This window comes from Oryctolagus cuniculus, chromosome 10, assembly GCF_964237555.1.
Source record: "Oryctolagus cuniculus chromosome 10, mOryCun1.1, whole genome shotgun sequence".
NCBI lineage: Eukaryota > Metazoa > Chordata > Mammalia > Lagomorpha > Leporidae > Oryctolagus > Oryctolagus cuniculus.
In genome coordinates this window covers 11187862-11196138 of record NC_091441.1, presented here as the reverse complement: position 1 = coordinate 11196138, position 8277 = coordinate 11187862, and the positions used below count along the sequence as shown (strand labels likewise).

The 8277-nt window shown below is 38.7% G+C and overlaps 1 pseudogene; it reads left to right on the top strand.

Annotated features, from left to right (window-relative positions):
- Window positions 1-308: 308 nt before the first annotated feature.
- Window positions 309-1638, top strand: LOC100341614 (S-adenosylmethionine decarboxylase proenzyme 1-like; annotated as a pseudogene).
- The last annotated feature ends 6639 nt before the right edge of the window (window positions 1639-8277 follow it).

The window sequence follows — 8277 nt, the reverse complement described above, 5'->3', positions numbered from 1 at the left end:
GCTGGCGACATTAGCTAGCGCTCACTCAACACTCTAACGGGGAAATGGCGGACTACAAGGGCTGAAATGTATCTGCCTCTTTTTTCTAACAGACTCACATCAACTTTTGCTCACAAAAAATAAAAATGCCGGAGAAATCTTATTAATCTCTTTTTTAAAAAAAGTTAATATAAAATGTAGCAAAGTGAAAAAAAAGGAACCTGTACTTTAATAACACGGCTGGAACAATCTGCAGTGTCAGCGACAGGAGGAAAGACTTTATTTAGTTGGTTTTCTGTGGTGGTTGGTTGGTCCATAGTTTCATTGTGATGGAAGCTGCATGTTATTTTGAAGGGACCTTGAGAAGCTGCTGGAAGTTTGGTTCATCCGGCAGCAAACCAAGGATCTGAGTGGGACATACTTTTGAAGGATGTGCAATGTTCAATTGTAAGTGAGATGAAAACTGACCAGCAGGAAGCTGATGTACTAAGGGAAGGTAGCATGTTTGTCTCCAAGAGACATTTCATTTTTTTATTGTTGCTGTTTTAAGATTATTTATTTGAAAGTTGGAGTTACACAGAGAGAGGAGAGGCAGAGAGAGAGAGAGAGAGAGAGAGAGAGAGAGGTTTTCCATCTGATGGTTCACTCCCCAGTTGGCTGCAACAGCCAGAGCTTCAGTGATCTGAAGCCAAGAGCCAGGAACTTCTTCCAGGTCTCTCATGTGGGTGCAGGGGCCCAAGGACGTGGGCCATCTTCTACTGCTTTCCCAGGCAATAGCAGAGAGCTGGATCGGAAGAGGAGCAGCTGGGATTAGAACCAGTGCCCATATGGGATGCTGGTGCTTCAAGCCAGGGCTGTGCCACAGCACCAGCCCTGAGACATTTCATTTTGAAGACCTGTGGTACCACACTCTTGCTGAAAGCACTGGTTCCCCTACTGAAACTTGCGAGGGAATACAGTGGGTTTCACTCAATTCAAAGCTTCTTTTATGCTTGTAAGAATTTTATGAAGCCTTCTCACAATGGGTACTCACAATGAAATTTCCAGGAAGAAATGCAGTTTCTTAATGCGATTTTCCCAAATGGAGCCGCATATTGTATGGGACATATGGATTCTGATTGTTGGTACCTGTATACTCTGGATTTTCCAGAGAATCGAGTAATCAGCCAGCCAGATCAAACTCTGGAGATTCTGATAAGTGAACTTGACCCAGCAGTCATGGATCCATTCTTCATGAAAGACTGTGTTATTGTGCAGGACATCACTCGTGAGAGTAGAATTTGCGACCTGACACCAGGTTCTGTCATTGATGCCACGCTATTCAATTCTTGTGGGTATTCAATGAATGGAATGAAATTGAATGGAACTTATTGGGCTATTCATATCACTCTGGAACCAAAATTTTCTTATGTTAGCTTTGAAACAAATTTAAGTCAGACCTCCTGTGATGACCTGATCAGGAATGTTGTGGAAGTCTTCAAGCCAGGAAAATTTGTGACCACCTTGTTTGCTACTCAGAGTTGTAAATGTCGCACAGTGCGTTCTTTGCCCCAGAAGATTGAAAGCTTTAAACGTCTTGATTGCCAGAGTGCTGTGTTCAACGATTGCAATTTTGTTTTTACCAGTTTTACTAAGAAACAGCAACAACAGCAGAGTTGATTAAGAGACATGAAGAAAAAACACAAAAAGAGAACACACATAGAACGTGGTAGATGCTTTCCAGATGTTGACAGTGGGGTCCATGCTTTTCCTAACCACTACCTTGCAGTTGCACAAAGCCCTAGATGCAATGATAGTGGAATCATTTTGAATTGAGTGCATTATTATATCAAGGAGTTAGATATCTTGCGTGAATGCTCTCTTTTGTGTTTAAGTATTCTATGCCACTCTTGCTGTGAAATTGAAGTGCATGTAGAAAACAACTTTTACTATATAAAACTTTCCAACACTTGAGAAAACGATTCAATTTGGTTTATGCGCAGTATAATATTTGTGCAGGTATCATCCAAAACTCCCCACAGACAGGTCTTTCATCCTCATTAGGTTGGCCTCAGCCTAACCATCTGGGGCTGTTTTATGGTTGCCAGGATTTTACATATAGTTACCTGCACTTTCTAGAACATATTCTCTACTAATGTTATGGAAACCAATTTCTACTTCCTACAGCAATTAAAGTTTGTCTTCATGAGTTGATTCCTGCTCCCTGTATTTGTACTTCTTTAATTGATTTCTTCCCTCACCAAATCCCCCAAATAAATCACTATGGGTTAGTAAATTACTCTAATGCCCCACATAGGGAAACAGGGGCTGGTCCCTTGGCTTAATTTTCTTTTAAGGGCATGAGACATTTGAATTGGCATGGACTCTTTTGGAAGATAGTGAAAATAAACTTACCTAATTTTGATTAGCAAGGAAGACCCATGGAGAGTTGTAGAGACTAGGCTGTCCTGGTTCACCTATGTAGAAAACATAAGCTATTTTGTGCTCCACAATAAATGAAATTGTTTTTTAAGGAGTGCCATGCCTTTGCCTATCTTGCTAAGATGTAATATAAAGAAATTTTTGTCAGTTGATTAGCAGGGAGAATTAGCAAAGGTTTTACTGGATTCAATAAATCAGCTTGGATTATTGACCTTAATATTTAATACCATAGAGTAAAGTTTGGTTCAAAGCAGAGTCAGTGTCTTTCTCATCTTGTAGCTTAAAGTTCTGTGACTTTGTAACGGATATGACTGTTCTGCCTTCACTCTATGGTGTTCCATTCACCAGGGTGTTCACTAGATCAAATGAATGACTGCTCAGGATGAGAACTGTTCAGGTTATTCAGATATATGACAAAATAGAATATACAAATTAATGAATGAAATATAATGTAACATTCCAAAATAGTCAACAGAAAATGACTAGGAATACAGTCTGTCAAGGTTTGGCATCTTTTAGGTATATTTGTAATTACTATGGGATTTAAGCGACTGACAGAATAGTAATGAGGAATGACATTTTTATTTCTTGCCTTGACAACATTGCGTTAAAATAATTTCTGGACTGGTGCAGTGATGTTTTATTCCTTTCATATTTATAAATGAAGCACCTTTTCTAAACATAACATCTACTTGCTTTGAAATTGAGTGGTTGGGATACTGTTTTGACTTAGTTTTAGCATGTGATTGACTGAAAAGTTCCTTGGAAGATTTCAATCACTGTGATCAGTTTGATCCTGTAATGCGTATAGCACCTACTATTTTGAGTTGCCATTTTGAGGACCAATACTGAAAGTGGATTTTGTTCTTGAACAGTATCCTAGTAGTTTAAAGATGATTGTTAGCTTGAGTTCTATTTTTTTTCCCTAAGATTTCTAATGATTTCCCTAATAATTCTAATGTGGAAAATTTGCACAAATTTGTGTGGAACAAAGGCTACAAAAATGAAAACTGTAGATTGAAGAATAAACTAATCTTAGTATAATAGAGGAGGAAATGTTTGGTGCTGTAATTTCTCCCTTCGTTGATGTTGGACTTAAATCAGTTGAAATGTATTTCTGTAGAAAATTTAAGCTTCAATAAAAATTTGCTTGATTAATTAAAAAATGTGATGACATTGAATTTAAAAATGTCTTTTCATCAGAATGTGTTGGAGAGTCAAATGCATTAGTCATAAATAAATAAATGTCCTAATATAGGATGTACTTGCAATCCCTACAACTGAGAAAAGAAGAAAGTGGCCCACATTTTCACCTGAAATACGTGCTAAATTCATGAAGATGTGCTTTATAGAAATGGGACACCAATCAATAAATGTGAAAATATTCACTCACTTTCTGATAATCTCCCCTCAGTTAATTCTTCTCCAGACACTCTGGCCTCCTCTTTGTTCTTTAAATGTCTGTTAGAAGCCCAAGCCCTTTTAAGCAAGTTAGTAAGACTGAAGCTAGGAAGGATTATGAAGACACATTTGACTGCCTTCAGTGGCTCAAATTAAGGAATAAATCAATAAATGTTAAAATTTAACACAAAGTCAAAACCAAATATAAGATGGAGGTCTTTGTAAATCAATAGAGCCACACGTTTATGTCTCTAAAGTACAGAAGACTGGCATGGGTGTTTGGTGCAACATTTGTGCTGCTTGGGAGGTCCACATCCCATATGGGGGTACCTGAGTAAGGGTCCCAGCTCCACGTCCTATTTTATATTCCTGCTATTATGTAACTTGGGGGACAGTAGCTGATGGCTCAAGTACTTGGTACAGGCCACCCACATGGGAGCCCCATATTGAGTTCCAGTTTGATGACTTTAGCCTTGCCCAGTCTTGGCTGTTGAGGACATTTGAGAAGAGAATGAGATGCTGAAAGATCTCTATCTGTCTCTGTTCCCTCTCTCTGCTTTTCAGAAATGAAGATAAATAACCAAAAATTTTAAATGTAGATGACTATTATAAAATGACCATACAACAATAGCAAAATATGCCTCAAATATGCTTACTTAACTTTTAGAAGGCATTTTTCAAAAGAGAGAAGAATATCCTAACTTGGCCTGTATTCTGGGAAATGTTAAGTGGGAGTAAGAATGCAGTACAACTTGTCACACATAGTGGGCAGAATACAAGAGTGCTATTTCTTATTCCTTCAGATCTGGGGAGTGGGGTGCAGGATGTTGATACAAGAGGACTATGGGTTGTTACAAAGCTTTTGTGGGGAATGCAAGTGAGGAACACATATTTAAATGAAATACAATTGTTTTATTCAGACTCCCTGTCATGGAAACAGAAGCTCAAGACATGTGGATTATACCTATAGGAAATATACCATCATTTATGGAGGTAACAAATAGAAAACAATGCAAGTATACATTACTAAATCTGTTGCTTAACAGCGGTCTGTCTAGTCAATAGAGGATTAATCAGTCATTAAAAATAATGTGTTATGACTCTATCAGCTAATCTGTGTGTTGGGAGGTTTGCATAATGTATTAAGTGGGACAAATAAAAGTTAAACAAGTACATATCCAGTATACTCTCAAAGCTATGAAACAATACTAAAAATAATCAATATAAAAAGTAAGTACATATATTTATATGTTTGCATATGGGGAAAGATGGGAAACACCACAAAGAGCAAGTTTGCAGTTTTTTTTTATTTGATGGCATTTGGCAGGAAGAGGATGATGGTAAATGGAGAGGTAGGTCATGGTGGGACAGATGACAGAAAAGAAGCTTGGACTTAAAGCTATTCCTGTAGTTCCCACTGCATCTAACACAGAGAAAAATGGATGAAACAGAAGTGGTGTAGTATTGAGATCCTACCAATAATGTGCACATGTTGAAAACTACTGGATGCTGACCAGGACAAATGTGAACTAATCTAATAGTAAAATATAAAATCCCATAAACTTTACCATTATATTTTGCTTATTTCAAATGTGCATCTATACTTAATTATCTAATAAAGAAAAATAAATATTACAATAAGTAACCAAATAATTTAGTTGTGAAAAAAAAATCCTTCAGGGGCTAATTACCTTTGTTCTGTTCTGTGGCGGAAAATTTTGTCATAAGAATGGGACAGTGTCAACTACTTCTCAACCATATGTTTAAGGCACATGAGAGAATCTTTGAGAACATTGGACTCAAAACCAAACTTTCATCACAAGATGGGGAAAAGAAGGAGAAACAGGAAGCACAGAAAGAAAAAGAAAATAAATCCACCAGGATAAAAAAAAAAAAAAAAAAGAGCCAGTGACTATTGTGTGCTTAAGATATTCCAGCCAGTGTCTCTAAGAGAAAAATGTGCATTATCTTGTTTAATCCTTTCCCCCAAAGAGAAGCATGAATGATAGGATTTTATTTTACTGATTTTATAGATAAAGAAACAGCACTATTCAGTGTAGGTACCTTGCATAAATCAGTTAAGAAGCAGCACAGGATTCCCAGCATGTTGATTGTAATTCCAGTGAACTTAATCTTTTGCCAGAGGCATGCCCTATCAGTTCTTCATATTTTATCTAAGATTTCTATTATTTTCTTAAACTAGCTTTCCTTATTTTAAGAATATGCTTTTCATTTTTTATAGCTCCCAGAGCATTCATGCACACCTGAACACAAAGACAAACAAACATATATTCTATGCATTCCCCCAGCTCCCTAATGTTTTGAGATATATTCTTTCAATCATTTTTGGTTAAAGTGGATTGGCCTTCCTTGTCATTCCCTAGCTGTCTGGAAGAGCAACTAATGCACATTAGTGGAAACTTGTACTTAGAGGAAGGCCAGGGTGTTAGGTATTTTCAGGGGAGTACAGAACCTAAAAGAGCACTGGAGGTAAGGAAACTAGACAGTCCCAGAACTGCACGGGATCACATGATACTGATGGGCAGCTGGACATCAATCTGTGGGAGAAAAGAGATTGTGAAAAACACAGTGCCATGATTGTTCGTGCTTTGCCAAGATAACTTTCACTTTTGCCCGGATTGAATCTTCACCTACAGTTCAGTAATTGAACTGACAGACCTCACAGTGAAAAGCAAAGAAATAGTAGCATTGAACAGCATCTTTATCCAAGAATCATTTTGATAAATTTTTAAAGTTTGGAATTTCTGCATGGAGATAAAGCAGACTTTCTTTTTTATCAAATCTTAAGGGAATTTATGCAAAACAGTGTCTGTTTTTTATAATGTCAGAAAACCAAATGTTAGAAACATTACATAAAGGGCTCTTAATTTTTTTTTAAAAAATCAATGACTAATATTTAAAAGCTAATGTCAATGCATCGCGCTGATCCAAAGCCAGGAGCCAGGTGCTTCTCCTGGTCCCCCATGGGGTGCAGGGCCCAAGCACTTGGGCCATCCTCCACTGCACTCCCGGGCCACAGCAGAGAGCTGGCCTGGAAGAGGGGCAACCGGGACAGAATCCAGTGCCCCGACAGGGACTAGAACCTGGTGTGCCGGCGCCGCAAGGCAGAGGATTAGCCTAGTGAGCCGCAGCGCCGGCGGTTAATGTAGTCTTTGTATCAAGTTTCTCAGTGGCATAAATGAGAGATTTACTTCTCAGGATGCTCATACTGTTTTGAATATTATCCATTGCTTTTTAAAAAATTGCCTTTTGAAGCTGGCACTGTGGCACAGCAGGTTAAAGCCCGGTCAGCAGCACTGACATCCCATATGGGTGCCAGTTCATGTCTCTGCTGCACCACTTCTTATCCAGTTCTCTGCTGTGGCCTGGGAAAGCAGAGGAAGATGGCCCAGGTCGTTGGGCCCCTGAACTCACAGGGAGACCTGCAGGAGGCTCCTGGCTTCGGATTGGTGCAGCTCTGGCCGTTGTGGCCAACTGGGGAGTGAACCAGCGGATGAAAAACCTCTCTCTGCCTCTGCCTCTCTGTAACTCTGCCTTTCAAATAAATAAATAAATCTTTTAAAAACAATTGCCTTTTGGAGAGCAGGCTAATCATTTGCTAGACATCCGTTTTTAATTTTTCTTTCACATAATTTTATGTGAGAGGCAGCCTGGGGGAGAAGGAGTATAGAGAATGAAGGGTGGCAGGGGAGAGAGAATTTCCCATCTGCTGGTTCATCTGGAACTCACTGCAGGTTTCCCAAGTGAGTGGCAAGAAAAGGAACTACTTGAGCCAGCATCTGCTGCTTCCCAAGATGAGCAATAGCAAAAAGCTGGAATTGGGAGTGGAGGCTGGACTTGAACCCAAGGACTCCTATCAGAATGTGAGCATCCCAGCATGTTTTAACCACTGTGCCAAACACCTAGCCCTTGTTAGATAACTTCTTTAGACATTATTTGATTTACTCCCAAAGTGTCTGTCATTCAACTTCTAATTATTCCTCCTCCCTTCTGGCACACAATCTTAGTTTAACGCTGCAGTAGCCTCCCAATAGTTTCTTCTTGTCTCATCTTCCCACACTGTACGTTCTGAGTATACCTCTGGGCCTGGTTTCCAGACCGATTTCCTGAAAATAAGAACTTACAGTATCATTCCTCTGTCCCGAAATGCTGAACCGCTCCTTATTGCCTATAGAATGACGCTCACATGTGCTTGTCATTCTTCAGTGCTCTGGACCCAGCAGGCCATTTAAATATTTTTCTAATTTTTTTGCCATTATATAGCAAAAAAACCAGCAATACTGAACTAAAATTTGTCGTAGATTGAAGGTAAAATTTTTCTATGTGCTTTTAGTCCTGTTTCCATATGTCTGGAGTGTGTATGTATGTGTGTGTGTATTATATATATATATATTATATACACATACATATGTACATAATTTCTTCTCTGTTACTCAAATTGCAAATTAAACAAGA